The sequence below is a fragment of the Nerophis ophidion genome, linkage group LG09 (assembly GCF_033978795.1).
Source record: "Nerophis ophidion isolate RoL-2023_Sa linkage group LG09, RoL_Noph_v1.0, whole genome shotgun sequence".
Lineage (NCBI taxonomy): Eukaryota > Metazoa > Chordata > Actinopteri > Syngnathiformes > Syngnathidae > Nerophis > Nerophis ophidion.
In genome coordinates, this window is record NC_084619.1 from 65,162,749 (window position 1) to 65,182,631 (window position 19,883).

The 19,883-nt window shown below is 37.1% G+C and overlaps 1 long non-coding RNA gene across 1 annotated transcript; it reads left to right on the forward strand.

Annotated features, from left to right (window-relative positions):
* Positions 1–208: 208 nt before the first annotated feature.
* Positions 209–4,881, forward strand: LOC133558855 (uncharacterized). The gene is made up of 4 exons (XR_009808039.1): positions 209–304; positions 1,515–1,605; positions 1,695–1,925; positions 4,668–4,881. It is a non-coding gene; the product is annotated as an uncharacterized LOC133558855 (long non-coding RNA).
* Positions 4,882–19,883: the final 15,002 nt, after the last annotated feature.

The window sequence follows — 19,883 nt, forward strand, 5'->3', positions numbered from 1 at the left end:
GCCTGAGGACTATGTTGTGTTTTTGTTATGTTTGGTCATGTTATGTTTTGCTTTTTTGGACATTCAGTTCTTGCCTTTTGCACTTCCTGGTTTGTTTTGTTTCCATAGTTACTCATTAGTTTCCACCTGGTCTCCAAGTTTCACACCTGTTAGTAATCATCATCATAGTCATTATTTAAAGCATTCCGTTTCTGTCCTCGTCCTGGCAGCTTGACCTACCGACCTACCCTCATGACCAAGCACCTACCTGTCCTTCATCTACCTTCATGCCTTGCCACGCTGTTTGTTAATTGGTCCATACCACGTAAGTTTTTGCTTTGTTTTGTGCCACAGCTAGTATATTTTGTTCGTTTGTATATAGTAATGCCATTGTGGTGTTTTGTTTGAGTATAGTCTAGTTTGTTATCCGCCATTGTGCGCGCCCTTTGTTTTCTTGTTTTTGTATTATAGTGTTTAAATAAATCCAATATGTACTTACATTCACGTCTGGCTCGTGCCAATCATCCTTTGCGTGGAAGAAGCAAAACAAATTCAAGTCCAAGTTTGTCAATTTATTTAAACAAGTGAAGAGCAACTCTTTAAAATATTTTCTTGGATTTTCAAATTCTATTTGAGTTTTGTCTCTCTTAGAATTAAAAATGTCAAGCAAAGCGAGACCAGCTTGCTAGTAAATAAATACAATTTAAAAAAATAGGCAGCTGTGAGCTTGGCTCCTCGGCTTCTCTCTGAGACACCGGCGTGTTCACCGCAGCCATCCGACTTTGAAGTATGTTTTTACAATCTCACTAAAACACTATTAAAACAATAAGCAAATAAGGGATCTGCCAGAATTATCCTAGTAAATGTGTCTAATTACATCTGAAACGCTCACACTGCCGCCACCCGGAGTCGTCGCTTTTTATTTTATTTTATTTTTTTCCTTTCTAGTCCTTCAGTATCAATATCGCTATCCACGAATCTTTTATCCTCGCTCAAATTAATCGGGAAATCGTCGCTTTCTCAGTCCGAATCGCTCTCGCTGCTGGTGGCCATGATTATAAACAATGTGAGGAGCCCTTACCACTTGTCAGCCGGCAGGTTTCGGTGAAAAAATTGTGGTAATAAGTCGGCTATTACCGTAGACATGAGCGGAGAGCTTGCGTCGTTCCTCGTGCACCTGTCAAAGAGGCAGCTGCGGACTCTCTTGCCTCCTCCGACCGGCCGCCCCCGAACGTGGGATGCCTCCACCGTGGTGGAGGGAAAAAAAAATAAAATCTCAGCCCGGCCCAAACGGCTGCCTTCGCTTCGCCTCGTTGAGAAACGTGGCTTCCCTCAGAGACACTGGCGGTCACCACACCCCTCCGACTCTCAGGTATGACCACATAATCTCACTAAAACACTAGTAACACATTAAGGGATAAGGGATTTTCCAGAATTATCCTAGTAAATGTGTCTAATAACATCTGAATCGCTCCCACAGCCCTTGTCTTTTTTGTTGTTTTTTCTAGTCCTTCACTCTCACTTTCCTCATCCAGGAATCTTTCATCATCGCTCAAATTAATGGGGAAGTCGTCGCTTTCTCAGTCCGAATCGCTCTCGCTGCTGGTGGCCATGATTATAAACAATGTGAGGAGCGCTTACACCGGTTCCCTACCACATGTCAACAGGCAGGTTTTGTTGAGAAAATTGTGGTAATAAGTCGGCTCTTACCGTAGACATGAGCGGAGAGCTTGCGTCGTTCCTCGTGCACCTGTCAAAGAGGCAGCTGCGGACTCTCTTGCCTCCTCCGACCGGCCGCCCCCGAGCCTGGGATGCTTCCACCGTGGAGGAGGGGGAAAAAAAAGAAAATCTCAGCCCGGCCCAAACGGCTGCCTTCGCTTCGCCTCGTTGAGAAACATGGCTTCCCTCAGAGACACTGGCGGTCACCACACCTCTCCGACTTTCAGGTACGACCATATAATCTCACCAAAACACTAGTAACACATTAAGGCAGTGGTCCCCAACCACCGGGCCGTGGCCCGATTGGTACCGGGCCGCAGACTAATTTTTTATTGCAAAAAAATATATATATATATTTTTTTATTTTATTTTATTAAATCAACATAAAAAAAACACAATATACACTTACAAATAGTGCACCAACCACAAAAAACTAAATTTTTCATGAGAAAAACGTCCCTTTTTCATGACAAAGAAGAAAAGAAAAAAAAAGGACACCCCCCCGGGCCGCGGGACAAATTATTAAGCGTTGACCGGTCCGCGGATACAAAAAGGTTGGGGACCACTGCATTAAGGGTTAAGGGAATTTCCAGAATTATCCTAGTAAATGTGTCTACTAACATCTGAATCGCTCCCACTGCCCTCGTCTTTTTTTTTTTTTTTTTCTAGTCCTTCACTCTCACTTTCCTCATCCAGGAATCTTTCATCATCACTCAAATTAATGGGGAAGTCGTTGCTTTCTCAGTCCCAATCGCTCTTGCTGCTGGTGGCCATGATTCTAAACAATGTGAGGAGTCCTTACATTGGTTCCCTACCACTTGTCAACCGGCAGGTTTCTGTGAGAAAATTGTGGTAATAAGTCGGCTCATACCGTAGACATGAGCGGAGAGCTTGCGTCGTTCCTCTTGCACCTGTCAAAGAGGCAGCTGCGTACTCTCTTGCCTCCCTTGACCGGCAGCCCCCCAAAATCTCAGCCCGGCCCAAACGGCTGCCTTCGCTTCGCCTTGTTGAGAAACGTGGCTTCCCTCAGAGACATTGGCGGTCACCACACCCGTGGCCACACCCCTCAGACTTTCAGGTACGACCATATAATCTCACTAAAACACTAGTAACACAATAAGCAGATAAGGGATTTTCCAGAATTATTAATCAATCAATCAATCAATGTTTACTTATATAGCCCTAAATCACTAGTGTCTCAAAGGGATGCACAAACCACTACGACATCCTCTGTAGGCCCACATAAGGGCAAGGAAAACTCACACCCAGGGGGGCCTAACCGTCGGTGACAATGAAACCGTCGGTGACAATGATGACTCAGTGGGACGTCGGTGACAATGATGACTATGAGAACCTTGGAGAGGACGAAAGCAATGGATCTCGAGCGGGTCTAACATGATACTGTGAAAGTTCAATCAATAATTATCCTAGTAAATGTGTCTAATAACATCTGAATCGCTCCCACTGCCCTCGTCTTTTTGTTTTTGTTTTTTCTAGTCCTTCACTCTCACTTTCCTCATCCAGGAATCTTTCATCATCGCTCAAATTAATGGGGAAGTCGTAGCTTTCTCGGTCCGAATCGCTCTCGCTGCTGGTGGCCATGATTATAAACAATGTGAGGAGCCCTTATACCGGTTCCCTACCACTTGTCAACCGGCAGGTTTCGGTGAGAAAATTGTGGTAATTAGTCGGCTCTTACCGTAGACATGAGTGGAGAGCTTGCGTCGTTCCTCGTGCACCTGTCAAAGAGGCAGCTGCGGACTCTCTTGCCTCCTCCGACTGGCCGCCCCCGAACGTGGGATGCCTCCACCGTGGAGGAGGGGAAAAAAAAAAAAATCTCAGCCCGGCCCAAACGCTGGCCTTCGCTTCGCCTCGTTGAGAAACGTGGCTTCCCTCAGAGACACTGGCGGTCACCACACCCGTGGCCACACCCCTCCGACTTTCAGGTACGACCATGTAATCTCACTAAAACACTAGTAACACAATAAGCAGATAAGGGATTTTCCAGAATTATTAATCAATCAATGTTTACTTATATAGCCCTAAATCACTAGTGTCTCAAAGGGCTGCACAAACCACTACGACATCCTCTGTAGGCCCACATAAGGGCAAGGAAAACTCACACCCAGGGGGGCCTAACCGTCGGTGACAATGATGACCCAGTGGGACGTTGGTGACAATGATGACTATGAGAACCTTGGAGAGGACGAAAGCAATGGATGTCGAGCGGGTCTAACATGATACTGTGAAAGTTCAATCAATAATTATCCTAGTAAATGTGTCTAATAACATCTGAATCGCTCCCACTGCCCTCGTCTTTTTTTGTTTTTTTCTCGTCCTTCACTCTCACTTTCCTCATCCAGGAAACTTTCATCATCGCTCAAATTAATGGGGAAGTCGTCGCTTTCTCGGTCCGAATCGCTCTCGCTGCTGGTGGCCATGATTATAAACAATGTTCAGATGTGAGGAGCTCCACAACCCGTGACGTCACGCGCACAACGTCTGCTACTTCCGGTACAGGCAAGACTTTTTTATCAGCACCAAAAGTTGCAGAATTTATTGTCGATGTTCTCTACTAAATCCTTTCAGCAAAAATATGGCTATATCGCGAAATGATCAAGTATGACACATAGAATGGACCTGCTATCCACGTTTAAATAAGAAAATCTAATTTCAGTAGGCCTTTAATGCTACATCTGCAGTTCCATTTTCCACTTGGCAAAAAACGGAGGTCTGCGTTTGGGATTAGGAAGGCCCGCCGCCAAACTTGTGCAGCTTCTGCATCCTGCTTGACTTTGAGGACGAGGTGGGAAGGTCGCCTCCATCCTGAGAGAACGCCGTTCTTTTTTTTTTTTTTTTCTCAGGCAATCTGGCACTTTCTGACAGGAAGTCGTGACTTTCAAAAGTCTGCTCACGACAAAGAGACACTGCGCCAACCCTTTATTTATTTATTTGTTTTCTTCTTACAGGGGACCGCTTTATTCCACAGATGCTTGAAGAGGTTGGGGTCAGGGCTCCTTGGCTTTCTTCCACACCGAGTTGCACTCGGGCAGAAAAGGACTTTTTTTTTTTTAACAATTTTCAAGCAAAAGACTTGTTCTACGCAACATTCAAAGGGGAAAAAAACCCCCCAAAACTTTTTGTTTAGAATTACAATTGTCATGCTGTCCCTAACCACTGGTCCGTGGCACCAATAAGCTTCTTCATAGATGTATAATAAAATAAGTTATATACTTTTATATATTTTTTTACATGCAACAATTAATGCACACTAATGAACATATAACATGTAAATGTGCCATCCATTTTCTACCGCTTGTCCCTTTCGGGGTCATGACATAAAAAATGGAGTATTCAGGTCTGGACTGCAGTCGGGCCAGGAAAGTACCCGCACTCTTTTTTTTCTTACAAAGCCACGCTGTTGTAACACGTGCCGAATGTGGCTTGGCATTGTCTTGCTGAAATAAGCAGGGGCGTCCATGAAAAAGAAGGCGCTTAGATGGCAGCATATGTTGTTCCAAAACCTGTATGTACCTTTCAGCATTAATGGTGCCTTCACAGATGTGTAAGTTACCCATGCCTTGGGCACTAATGCACCCCTCAACTTTGCGTCGATAACAGTCTAGATGGTTCGCTTCCCCTTTGGTCCGGATGACACAATGTCAAATATTTCCAAAAACAATCGGAAATGTGGACTCGTCAGACCACAGAACACTTTTCCTCTTTGCATCAGTCCATCTTAGATGATCTCAGGCCCAGAGAAGCCGGCGGCGTTTCTGGATGTTGTTGATAAATGGCTTTCGCTTTGCATAGTAGAGCTTTAACTTGCACTTACAAATGTAGCGACAAACTGTATTTAGTGACAGTGGTTTTCTGAAGTGTTCCTGAGCCCATGTGGTGATATCCTTTAGAGATTGATGTCTGTTTTTGATACAGTGCCGTCTGAGGGATGGATTGTCACAGTCATTCAATGTTGGTTTCCCGCCATGCCGATTACGTGGAGTGGTTTCTCCAGATTCTCTGAACCTTTTGATGATATTATGGACCATAGATGTTGAAATCCCTAAATTTCTTGCAATTGCACTTTGAGAAACGTTGTTCTTAAACGGTTTGACTATTTGGTCACGCAGTTGTGGACAAAGGGGTGTACCTCACCCCATCTTTTCTTGTGAAAGACTGAGCATTTTTTGGGAAGCTGTTTTTATACCCAATCATGGCACCCACCTGTTCCCAATAAGTGTTTGATGAGCATTCCTCAAATGTATCAGTATTTATTGCCACCTTTCCCAACTTCTTTGTCACGTGTTGCTGTTTTTCAGTTTGAACATCAAATATGTTGTCTTTGTAGCATATTCAACTGAATATGGGTTGAAAGTGATTTGCAAATCATTGTATTCTGTTTATATTTACATCAAAACGGCCACTTATTGACTGACACCTGACACGTGACAATGTCTTTGTGTCTGCTTTCTTTTCTCTAGTCGTCGCCCCGCTCGCTCAAAGACGATTGTAGAACAAGTCCGACACGGGTTCTCTTTGCGGCCTCTTGTGAACGCCATGTTTTATTCACCACGGATGCACAAGTGCGCCGGAGACGAGGCGAGAAGAAAAACCGGATGCCGCTCATGAAAGTTAGATGTTTCTCATTATTTTTCCCGGCAAGAAAAGTCTAGAAACATTTACTTTGTGCCGCCTTTAGGAGGAGAGGATGGATTTGTCAAAGGCTGTTATTAAGGTTAACAACAATGTTGGAAGACGTCACAAACCAAACACCTGGCTAAGCTACGTAGATTTACTACATTTTACAGTAGCTTTTCCTGTAGCTTAGCTACTTTTTTAACGAGTAGTTTTTCCTGTAGCTTAGCTATTTTGACGAGTGTCTTTTCCTGTAGCTTAGCTACTTTTTCAACAAGAAGTTTTTCCTGTAGCTTAGCTACTTTTTTAACAAGTAGTTTTTCCTGTAGCTTAGCGACTTTTTAAACAAGTAGTTTTCCTGTAGCTTAGCGACTTTTTAAACAAGTAGCTTTTCCTGTAGGTTAGCTACTTTTTTAGCGAGTAATTTTTCCTGTAGCGTAGCTACTTTTTGAAGGAGTGGCTTTTCCTGTAGCTTAGCTACTTTTTCGACAAGAAGTTTTTCCTGTAGCTTATCTACTTTTTGAATAAGTAGTTTTTCCTGTAGCTAAGCTACTTTTTGAACGAGTGGCTTTTCCTGTAGTTTAGCTAATTTTTTAACGAGTGGCTTTTCCTGTAGCTTAGCTACTTTTTCAACAAGAAGTTTTTCCTGTAGCTGAGCTACGTTTTTAACAAGTTGCTTTTCCTGTCGCTTATCTACTTTTTGAACAAGTAGTTTTTCCTGTAGCTAAGCCACTTTTTTAACGAGTGGCTTTTCCTGTAGCTTAGCTACTTTTTCAACAAGAAGTTTTTCCTGTAGCTTAGCTACATTTTTAACGGGTAGTTTCTCCTGTAGCTTAGTTACTTTTTCAACGAGTACCTTTTCCTGTAGCTTAGCTACTTTTTTTTTTTAAAGAATAGCGCTTCTTGTAACTTAGCCACTTTTTGACAAGTAGTTTTTCCTGTAGCTTAGCTGTTTCTTGACAAGTAGTTTTTCCTGTAGCTTAACTGCTTTTTGAACAAGTAGCTTTTTATGTAGCTTAGCTCCCTTTGAACGAGTAGTTTTTCCTGTAGCTTACCTACTTTTTTAACAAGTAGCTTTTCTTGTAGCTTAGCTATTTTTTTAAATTTACAAGTAGCTTTTCCTGTAGCTTAACTACTTTTTTTATGAGTAGCTTCTCACGTAGCTTAGCTACTTTTTTAATGAGTAGTTTTTCCTATAGCTTAGATACTTTTTTGAGGAGTACCTTTTCCTGTAGCTTAACTAATTTTTTAACAAGTAGCTTTTCCTGAAGCTTAGCTACTTTTTTAACACATAGATTTTCCAGTAGCTTAGTTACTTTTTTAATGGGTAGTTTTTCCTGTAGCTTAACCACTTTTTGAACGAGTAGCTTTTCATGTAACTTAGCTACTTTTTTAACGAGTAGTTTTTCCTGTAGCTTAGTTACTTTTTTAACGAGTACCTTTTCCTGTAGCTTAACACATTTTTTAATAAGTTGCTTTTCCTGTAGCTTAGCTACTTTTTCAATGAGTAGTTTTTCCTGTAGCCTAACCACTTTTTGAACGAGTAGCTTTTCACGTAACTTAGCTACTTTTTTAACGAGTAGTTTTTCCTGTAGCTTAGCTACTTTTTTAACGAGTACCTTTTCCTGTAGCTTAACTAGTTTTTTATTAAGTAGCTTTTCCTGTAGCTTAGCTGCTTTTTTTTAACACACAGATTTTCCTGTAGTTTAGTTACTTTTTGAACGAGTAGTTTTCCCTGTAGCTTAGCTACTTTTTAAACGAGTCGTTTTTCCTGTAGCTTAGCTACTTTTTTAACACATAGTTTTTCTTGTAGCTTAGCTACTTTTTTAACGAGTACCTTTTCCTGTAGCTTAACACATTTTTTAATAAGTAGCTTTTCCTGTAGCTTAGCTACTTTTTTTAACACATAATTTTTCCTGTAGCTTAGCTACTTTTTGAACAAGTAGTTTTCCCTGTAGCTTAGCTACTTTTTGAACGAGTAGTTTTTCCTGTAGCTAAGCTATTTTTTTAATTTACAAGTAGCTTTTCCTGTAGCTTAGCTACTTTTTTAACGAGTATCTTCTCACGTAGCTTAGCTATTTTTTTAACGAGTAGTTTTTCCTATAGCTTAGCTACTTTTTTAACGAGTACCTTTTCCTGTAGCTTAACACATTTTTTAATAAGTAGCTTTTCCTGTAGCTCTGCTACATTTTTAACACATAGTTTTTCCTGTAGCTTAGCTACTTTTTGAACGAGTAGTTTTTCCTGTAGCTTAGCTACTTTTTTAACAAGTAGCTTTTCTTGTAGCTTAGCTGTTTTTTTTAATTTACAAGTAGCTTTTCCTGTAGCTTAACTACTTTTGTAACGAGTACCTTTTCCTGTAGCTTAACACATTTTTTAATAAGTAGCTTTTCCTGTAGCTTAGCTACTTTTTTAACGAGTACCTTTTCCTGTAGCTTAACTAATTTTTTAATAAGTAGCTTTTCCTGTAGCTTAGCTACTTTTTTAACACATAGCTTTTCCTGTAGCTTAGTTACTTTTTTAACGAGTACTTTTTCCTGTAGCTTAGCTACTTTTTTAACGAGTAGTTTTTCCTGTAGCTTGGCTACTTTTTTAACGAGTACCTTTTCCTGTAGCTTAACTAATTTTTTAATAAGTAGCTATTCCTGGAGCTTAGCTACTGTTTTAATGAGTAGTTTTTTCTATAGCTTAACCACTTTTTTAACAAGTATCTTTTCCTGTAGCTTAACACATTTTTTAATAAGTAGCTTTTCCTGTAGCTTAGCTACTTTTTTAACACATAGTTTTTCCTGTTGCTTAGTTACTTTTTGATCAAGTAGTTTTCCCTGTAGCTTAGCTACTTTTTGAACGAGTACCTTTTCTTGTAGCTTAGCTACTTTTAGAGCCATGTAAGGCTAAGGTGAGTTCATGAACATTTTTACCGCACATAACCATTAGCAACTGTTCACAAACAACACACAAGTCATTGTTATTTTGGTCAAGATATAGATAGCTGCTGTTTTTGTTTCTCCGTAGGTAGCGACAATGACTATAGGGGTGGGCCAAAGAAAAGGCAAACCAAATAAATACATAGAGTGGGGTGTGGGGACCCCTAGAGGCAGTTGTAGGGTGTCCCCAGCTAAATGACGGATAGTTAGTAGTGCTGCCTGGATGCAAACAACATTGATTACAAATGTTTTTAGCCATGTTGGATTCATGTACCTTTTTTTTTTCGTCATACTTCCTGGAGTCAAAGTGGTACGCGCTGCATACTGATGCCGCCCGAAATAGTCTGCTGGCGTCACGAGGAGGAGTTGGAAGTTAAAGACGCGCCATCGACAGCTCCCTCGCACCTCCGCCTGCAGTCTGTCAGCCTCGGTGCGCCCGGCCCGAGCCAATCTGCCGGGAGCATCGCTGACAGACGAGAGCGGGATGTCGGCGTTCTCCTCTTTGTCCTCCCTCTCTACCCCCCCATCTCTGAGAATTGTCAGCCCCCTCCCAATTAGCAGCCTCCTGTGAAGGTGTTGCAGAACTGGGGAATACAATTTACAGAAATGAAAGCACATCGGAAGTCACGGCTCTGTTATGTTTCATAGGAAGCGTCTGATGACGTGGAGAACGCCATCAAAGCTCATCTGGTGAGGAAGACGCGGTAACACCTCTTCAGAACTCCTTTCTGACGACTGAGGGTGCACCGCCTCCCTGCCGTCGCTGGCGTCGTCGTGTTGTGTGCCTTCAAAGTCTCCTCATTCATGCCGCCCCATCCACCAGGTGGAAAGGGCAGGGAGAGCTGGCAGGAACACCAACTGTCGGAATACAGTTCCATGTAAAGTGGTCCAAATAACGCAAAGTTCTACGGTCCGTGTGCGGTTTCATGTGGAATAAAAAACTAGTTTCACGTAAAAATCCACGTTGCCCAATTTTTTTGTGCGATAATTAAAAAAAAAAGGAAAACGGATCGTAGTCCGTTAGTCATGATCTGTTATCGAAAATGGGAATTAAACAAGTGGAAAAGTGGTTGGTTTTTTTTGGAATAAAAACATAGTTTTACGTAAAAATCCACATTGCCCGATTTTTGGTGCGATAATTTAAAAAAAAAAGGAAAACATCGTCGTCCGTTATTTCTGATCCGTTATCAAAAATGGGGATTAAAAAGAGTGGAAACGCGGTTGTTTTTTTGTTCGGAATAAAAACATAGTTTTACGTAAAAATCCACGTTGCCCGATTTTTGGTCCGATTAAAAAAAAAAAAAAAACAGAAAATGGATCGTCGTTCGTTATCTATAATCTATTATCGAAAATGGGATTTAAAAAGAGTGGAAACACGTTTTTTTTCCCGTTTGGAATAGAAAAATAGTTGTACGCAAAAATTCATTTTGCACGATTTTTGGTCCGATAATAAAAAACAAAAACAAAAAACAGAAAATGGATGGTCTTTCGTTATTCAAGATATGTTATCGAAAATGGGAATTAAAACAAGTGGAAAAGCGGTCATTTTTTGTTCGGAATAAAAACATAGTTTTACGTAAAAATCGACATTGCACGATTTCTGGTGCGATAATTAAAGAACAAAAAAGAAAACGGATCGTCGTCCGCTAGTCATGATCTGTTATCGAAAATGGGAATTAAAACAAGTGGAAAAGCGGTCGTTTTTTGTTCGGAATAAAAACATAGTTTTAAGTAAAAATCCACGTTGCCCGATTTTTGGTGCGATGATTTAAATTTTTTTTAAAACGGATCGTCATCCGTTAGTCATGATCTGTTATCGAAAATGGGAATTAAAACAAGTGGAAAAGCGGCCGTTTTTTTGTTCGGAATAAAAACATAGTTTTACGTAAAAATCCACGTTGCCCGATTTTTGGTGCGATAATTAAAAAAGAACGGGAAACGGATCGTCGTCCGTTAGTCATGATCTGTTATCGAAAATGGGAATTAAAACAAGTGGAAAAGCGGCCGTTTTTTGTTCGGAATAAAAACATAGTTTTACGTAAAAATCCACGTTGCCCGATTTTTGGTCCGATTAAAAAAAAACAGAAAATGGATCGTCGTTCGTTATCTATGATCTATTATCGAAAATGGGAATTAAAAAGAGTGGAAACGCGTTTTTTTTTTCCGTTTGGAATAGAAAAATAGTTGTACGCAAAAATTCATTTTGCACGATTTTTGGTCCGATAATAAAAAAACAAAAACAAAAAACAGAAAATGGATGGTCGTTCGTTATTCAAGATATGTTATTGAAAATGGGAATTAAAACAAGTGGAAAAGCGGTCATTTTTTGTTCGGAATAAAAACATAGTTTTACGTAAAAATCCACATTGCCCGATTTTTGGTGCGATAATTAAAGAACAAAAAAGAAAACGGATCGTCGTCCGTTAGTCATGATCTGTTATCGAAAATGGGAATTAAAACAAGTGGAAAAGCGGTCGTTTTTTGTTCGGAATAAAAACAGAGTTTTAAGTAAAAATCCACGTTGCCCGATTTTTGGTGCAATAATTAAAAAAAAAAAAAAGGAAAACGGATCGTCGTCCGTTAGTCTTGATCTGTTATCGAAAATGGGAATTAAAACAGGTGGAAAAGCGGTCGTTTTTTGTTCGGAATAAAAACATAGTTTTACGTAAAAATCCACGTTGCCCGATTTTTGGTCCGGTAATTTAAAAAAAAAAAGGAAAACATCGTCGTCCGTTATTTATGATCTGTTATCGAAAATGGGGATTAAAAAGAGTGGAAACACGGTTGATTTTTTGTTCGGAATAAAAACATAGTTTTACGTAAAAATCCACGTTGCCCGATTTTTGGTCCGGTAATTTAAAAAAAAAAAGGAAAACATCGTCATCCGTTATTTATGATCTGTTATCGAAAATGGGGATTAAAAAGAGTGGAAACGCGGTTGATTTTTTGTTTGGAATAGAAAAATAGGTTTACGCAAAAATCCATTTTTGGTCCGATAAAAAAAACAAAAAACTGAAAATGGATCGTCGTTCGTTATCTATGATCTATTATTGAAAATGGGAATTAAAAAGAGTGGAAACGCGTTTTTTTTTCCGTTTGGAATAGAAAAATAGTTGTACGCAAAAATTCATTTTGCACGATTTTTGGTCCGATAATAAAAAAACAAAAACAAAAAACAGAAAATGGATGGTCGTTCGTTATTCAAGATCTGTTATCGAAAATGGGTATTAAAACAAGTGGAAAAGCGGTCTTTTTTTGTTCGGAATAAAAACATAGTTTTACGTAAAAATCCACGTTGCCCGATTTTTGGTGCGATAATAAAAAAAAAAAAAAGGAAAACGGATCGTCGTCCGTTAGTCATGATCTGTTATCGAAAATGGGAATTAAAACAAGTGGAAAAGCGGTTGTTTTTTTGTTTGGAATAGAAAAATAGGTTTACGCAAAAATCCCTTTTGCCCAAAAATCGTGCAAAATGGATCGTCGTTCGTTATCTATGATCTATTATCGAAAATGGGAATTAAAAAGAGTGGAAACGTGGTTGTTTTTTAGTTTGGAATAGAAAAATAGTTGTACGCAAAAATTCATTTTGCACGATTTTTGGTCCGATAATAAAAAAACAAAAACAAAAAACAGAAAATGGATGGTCGTTCGTTATTCAAGATCTATTATCAAAAATGGGAATCAAAAAATCGAGTGGAAATGCGATCATTTTTCCTTTGGAATAGAAAAATAGTTTTACGTAAAAATCCACTTTCTGCGATTTTCGGTCCGATAATTAAAAAAACCCGGAAAACAGATCGTCATCCGTTATCCATGATCTGTTATCAAAAAATGGAAATCAAAACAAGTGGAAAAGCGATCGTTTTTAGTTTTGAATATAAAAATAGTTTTATGTAAAAATCCAGTTTGCCCGATTTTTGGTTCGTTAATTAAAAAAAAAAAAAAGGAAGAACGGATCATCATCCATTTTCCGTTATCCGATATTATTGATGTTTTTCAAACTGAAACTAAAACAACGAGTTGAAAAGCGGTCGTTTTTTTTTTGTTTTGAATAGAAAAATAGTTTTACGTAAAAATCCGCTTTGCCCGATAAAAAAAAAAGAAAAAAAAGAAAATGAAATGTTATCCGTGATCTGTTATCGAAAAATGGGAATTAAAACGAGTGGAAAAGGGGTCGTTTTTCATTTGGAATAGAACAATCTTTTTACGTAAAAATCCACATTATGCAATTTTGGTACTATAATAAAAATTTAAATCAAACGTAAAACAGATCGTCATCCGTTATCCATGATCTGTTTTCCGATTATAATGATGTTTTTAAAAAATCGAAAATGTGAATTAAAACCACAAGTGGAAAAGCGGTCGTTTTTCGTTTGGAATTTAAAAATAGTTTTACGTAATAATCCACTTTGCCCGATTTTTGGTCCGATAATTAAAGAAAACATTATCCATTATTTGTTGTTCGATTTTTCGGATGTTTTTAAAAATTGAAAATGGGAATATAAACCAGTGGAAAAGCGGTCGTTCTTTGATTGGAATAGAAAAATTGTTTTGCATAAAAATCGACTTTGCCCGATTTTTTGTTTGATAATGAAAAAAAACGGAAAATGGATCATTATCTGTTATAGTTTTATAATGATGTTTTTAAAAATCGAAAATGTGAATTAAAACAACAAGTGAAAAAGCAGTCGTTTTTTCGTTTGGAATATAAAAATCGTTTTAGGTAAAAATCCACTTTGCCCGATTTTTGGTCTGGAAATAAAAAAACAAAAAACGGATCATTATCCCTTATTTGTTATTCGATTTTTGGGATTTTTTATTTTTTATTTTTTATTGAAAATGGGAATTAAAACAATGAGTGGAATAGCAGTCATTTTTCGTTTGGAATAGAAAAATAGTTTTACGTAAAAATCCACTTTTCCCGATTTTTGGTCTGCAAATAAAAAAACAAAAAACGGATCATTATCCATTATTTGTTATTCGATTCTTGGGATTTTTTATTTTTTATTTTTTTATTGAAAATGGGAATTAAAACAATGAGTGGAATAGCATTCATTTTTCGTTTGGAATAGAAAAATAGTTTTACGTAAAAATCCACTTTTCCCGATTTTTGGTCTGCAAATTAAAAAAAAAAAAATGGATCATTGTCCATTATTTGTTATTCCATTTTTTGGATGTTTTTAAAAATTTAAAATGTAAATTAAAACGAGTGGAAAAGCGGTTGTTTCTCGTTTGTAATTTTTGGTCAGATAATTGAAGAAAATGAAAAACGTATCGTCGTCAGTTATCCATGATCTGTTATTAGATTATAATGATGTTTTTAACAATTGAGAATGGAAATTAAAACAACGAGTGTAAAAAGCGGCTGTTTTTTATGTTTGGAACAAAAAAATCGTTTTACGTAAAAATCCACTTTGTCCAATTTTTGGTCCGATAATAAAAATTAAAACAAAACGTAAAACAGATCGTCGTCCGTTATCCGTGATCTGTTTTCCGATTAGAAAGATGCTTTTAACAAATGAGAATGGGAATTAAAACAACGAGTGGAAAAGCAGTCGTTTTTCATTTGGAATACAAAAATAGTTTTACGTAAAAATCCACTTTGCCCGATTTTTGGTCCGATAATTAAAAAAACAAAAAAGGTTCATTATCCATTATTTGTTATTCCATTTTTGGGAGGTTTTTAAAAATCAAAAAAAGGAACATAAACCAGTGGAAAAGTGGTTGTTTTTCGATTGGAATAGAAAAATAGTTTTGCATAAAAATCGACTTTTTTCCAATTTGTTTGATAATTAAAAAAAACGGAAAATGGATCATTATCTGTAATACTTTTATAATGATCTTTTTAAAAATCCAAAATATGGATTAAAACAAAAAGTGAAGAAGCGGTCGTTTTTCGTTTGGAATACAAAAATCCTTTTACTTAAAAATATATTTTTTACGATTTTTGGTCCAATAATAAAAATAAAAAAGTAAAACGGATTGTCGTCAGTTATCAATGATCTGTTATCCGATTATAATGATGTTTTTAAAAATTGAAAATGGGAATTAAAACAGTGAGTGGAATAGCAGTTGTTTTTTGTTTGGAATGGAAAAATAGTATTATATAAAAATCCACTTTTCCCGATGTTTGGTCCGCAAAGTAAAAAAAAACAAACAAACAAAAAAAACGGATCATTATCCATAATGATTGTCATTCGATTTTTTAAAAATGTTTTTAAACATCAAAAATGAGAATATAAACTGGTGGAAAAGTGGTTGTTTTTCGTTTGGAATAGAAAAATAGAATAGTAAAAATCCACCTCACCCGATTTTTGGTCCGATCATAAAAAAACGGTAAAACGGATTGTCGTCCGTTATCCATGATCTGTTATCAAAAAATGGGAATTAAAATGAGTGAAGAAGCGGTGCTTTTTTTGTTTGGAATAGACAAATAGTTTTACGTAAAAATCCACTTTGCCCAATTTTTGGTCCGATAATAAAATCGTCATTCGTTATCTACAATCTATTATCGAAAATGGGAATTAAAACATAGAGTGGAAAAGCGATCGTTTTTTGTTTGAATAGAAAAATAGTTTTACGTAAAAATCCACATTTCCCGATTTTTGGTCTGCAAATAAAAAAACAAAAAACAGATCATTATCCATTATTTGTTATTCGATTTTTGGGATTTAAAATTTTTTTTTTTTTGAAAATGGGAATTAAAACAATGAGTGGAATAGCAGTCATTTTTCGTTTGGAATAGAAAAATAGTTTTACGTAAAAATCCACCTTTCCCGATTTTTGGTCTGCAAATAAAAAAACAAAGAACGTATCATTATCCATTATTTGTTATTCCATTTTTTGGATGTTTTTAAAAATCGAAAATGCGAATTAAAACGAGTGGAAAAGCGGTCGTTTCTCGTTTGGAATAGAAAAATAGTTTTGCGTAAAAAAATCACTAGATTTTTGGTTCGATAATAAAAAAAACAGATAACAGATCATCCGTCAAATCAACGTCAGAACCCAACATTGATTAAACGTCGTCAAAAAGCATGTTGTTACAACGTTATGTTTGAGTTGCACAACGTCAGGACCTAATTCAAAAAGTTCTCAACGTTGTTTCAATGCTGCGCAGGAGAAGAACACAACTGGAAGGGTGAACCATCAGGAATCTACTGGCGCCGAGTGAAGGGACTGGAGAGCTCAAGTAGTCAAAAGAACCCAGAAACCAGGCCCTGCAACAAAGCGCCAGATCATGAGAGTTTATGATCTGAACAGAAGTTAACTGTTCATGCCAGGAATTGGTCGGGATCCCTCACAAACAAACAAACAAACAAATAAACAAACAAACAAACAAACAAACAAACGTTAACCCTTCGAGGTCTTGTTGTCTTCTTTCAGTCTTCGTGTTTGTGTTACGCAACGTGTAACATCGGAATAAGTCGACGCAGCGGCCGTGGGAGGCAAAGCGGTGCGTTCAGGAACACAAATGGAACAACGTTGGATAAAAATGAAAGCGGGACGGTCGGCCATTAGCGCGTCTTCTCCAGATTACGTCCAAGCAAATGAAAGGGCAGATTTCTAAAGGCGGCATTAGTGATGAATGGCGGCGTGCATGAAAGGCTATTGATTCACTCGCTCTTTTGAAATTACCGTGGCCGCGCACGGACGTGCGCTCCTTTTATGCTGATTAGTCAATAAACACCGACATCTTCTCTTCAGAGTGCTGGCCTGCGTCTTTTTGTCGCAGCGCCACTTCCTGTCACGTGACGGGCACTGATGTCCTTCCTCGGGCGTGCCGGTGAACATCTCTCTTTGTGTAATTGCAGGAGTGGAGCCACAGCGCGGTGGTTTGATTTGGTGTCATGTGACTCAGGGCCACGCCAAACTCCACATTTTCATGTTTTTGGTCTTTCAAAGCGTTAAAATGTACACACACGTGTCTAAGTCTTTAAAATAGACTCAATAAATCATCTTTTGAGTATTTATTTATCACACATTTACATTTGTAGATCAACTTCAGATCTATTTGTCAATATAAAGTCTAATTTTAAATGTTTTATGCGGTTTTTTTTGGTAAAAAAAAACATTTGTTTTTTCTGGCAAAAACATTAAATATGCAATATTCCCCCCCCTCACCCCCCCCAAAAAAACATTAAAAATAATGTTCAGAGTGTAACAGTTTGTTGTAAATAAGTTGGAGCCTTATAACTGATCAATTATGCATAACAACATTGATTTTGAGTCATTATTAGGTTTTGAGCAATGACAGTAAAATGAAATAAAATAAATAAAATAAAATTATTGGGTGTCCCAAAGGGTCTACTCATTAAAATGATAAAAAAGAAAAAAAACAAAAACAAAAAACTACCCCAAAAAAATTAAAAATAAAATAAAATATATATATATATATATATATATATATATAAACAATTTAATATATACGTATATACATACATACATATATACACACATAAAAAACAAAACAAAAAAATATTAATTATATATATATATATATATAATTATTTTTTTGTTTAGTTTTTTATGAATATGTATATATATATATGTATGTATGTATATATATATTAAATTGTTTACATATATATTAAAAAAAAATATATATATATTTATATATATATACTTTCGACATTTACATTTCTTGATCAACTTTTGATCTGTCCGTCAATATAAAGTATTATTTTTTTAATGTGTTATTCCCTTTTTTTTGTCAAAACCCTGCTTTTTTTCAGGCAAAAACATAAAATATGCAATATTTCACCACCCAAAACATGTTTAAAATGTAACAGTTTGATGTGAAGTAATTGGAGCCTTATAATAAAACTATTCAAGATAGTCATTAACTATCTTAACGCTTAGTCGTCTACGAACATTTTGATCATTAACTAGTCATCAACTATCTTAAGGATTAGTCGACTATGGACATTTTGATCATCGACTATATTAGCGATTCGTCAAAGACAAACATTTTGATTGTCAACTAGTCATGGACTATCTTAACACTTAGTCAACTACGAACATTTTGATCATCGACGAGTCATCAACTGTCTTAAGGATTAGTCCTCTACGGACATTTTGAGCATCGAATATCTCAGCGATTAGTCGACTAGTCAACTAGTCATCGATTATCTTAACGCTTAGTCGTCTACAACATTTTGATTGTCAACTAGTCATCGACTACCTTAATTCTTAGTCAACTATGAACATATAGATTGTCGACTAGTCATCAACTATCTTAATGCTTAGTCAACTATGAAAATATTGATTGTCGACTAGTCATCGACTATCTTAATGCTTAGTCGATTACAAACATTTTGTTGGTCGAGTACTCATCAACTATCAAGGATTAGTCGTCATCAAACATTTTTATTGTTGACTAGTCATCAACTAATAAATGATTTGTCGACTACGAACATTTTGTTTGTTAACTAGTCATCAATTAAGGATTCGGCGACTACGAACATTTGGAATGTCGACTTGTCATCAATTATTTTAACACTTAGTCGTCTAGGAACATTTTGATCGTCAACTAGTCTTCGACTACCTTACCTCTTAGCTGACTACGAACATTTTGATTGTCGACTAGTCATCAACTGTCTTAATGATTAGCCGACTACAAACATTTTGATAATCGACTATCCTAGCAGTTAGTCGACTACGGACATTTTGATCGTTGACTAGTCATCGACTATCTTAACGCTTAAATGGCTACAAACAGTTTGATCGTCGACTAGTCATCGACTTTCTTAACGCTTAGTCGACTACGAACATATTGATCGTTGACTAGTTATTAACTATCTTAATGATTATATGACTACAAACAATTTGATTGTCGACTAGTCATCGACTATCTTAACCCTTAGTCGCCTACGAACATTTTGATCGTAGACTAGACATCAATTGTCTTAACGCTTAGTCGTTTACAAACATTTTGATCGTCGAATCATCGTTTACCTTAAGGATTAGCCGACTATGAACATTTTTATCGTTGACTACTCATCAACTAACTCAAGGATCAGTCGACTAAGAACATTTTATTGTCGACTTGTCATCGACTAACTTACAGATTAGTCGAATATGAACATTTTGATTGTCGACTTGTCATCCACTATCTTAACGCTTAGTCACCTACGAACATTTTAAACGTCTACTGATCATCAACTATTGCAACGCTTTATCGACTACGAACATTTTGATCGTCGACTAGTCATCAACTGTCTTATGGATTAGTCGTCTACAAACATTTTGATCGTCGACTAGTCATCAACTAACTTAAGGATTAGTCGACTACAAACATTTTGAATGTTGACTTGTCATCGACTTTCTTAACGCTTGGTCGACTACAAATATTTTGACTGTCAACTAGTCATCGACTATCTTAACGACTATTCGTCTATGAACATTTTGATTGTCGACTAGTCATCAACTAACTGAAGGCTTAGTCGACTATGAACATTTTGAGTGTCGACTAGTCATCGACTATCTTAATGCTTTGTCGACTACGAACATTTTGTTCGTCGATTAGTAATCAACTGTCAAGGATTAGTCGTCTGCGAACATATTGATCGTCGACTAGTCATCAACTAACTGAAGGATTAGTCCACTATAAACATTTTGAATATC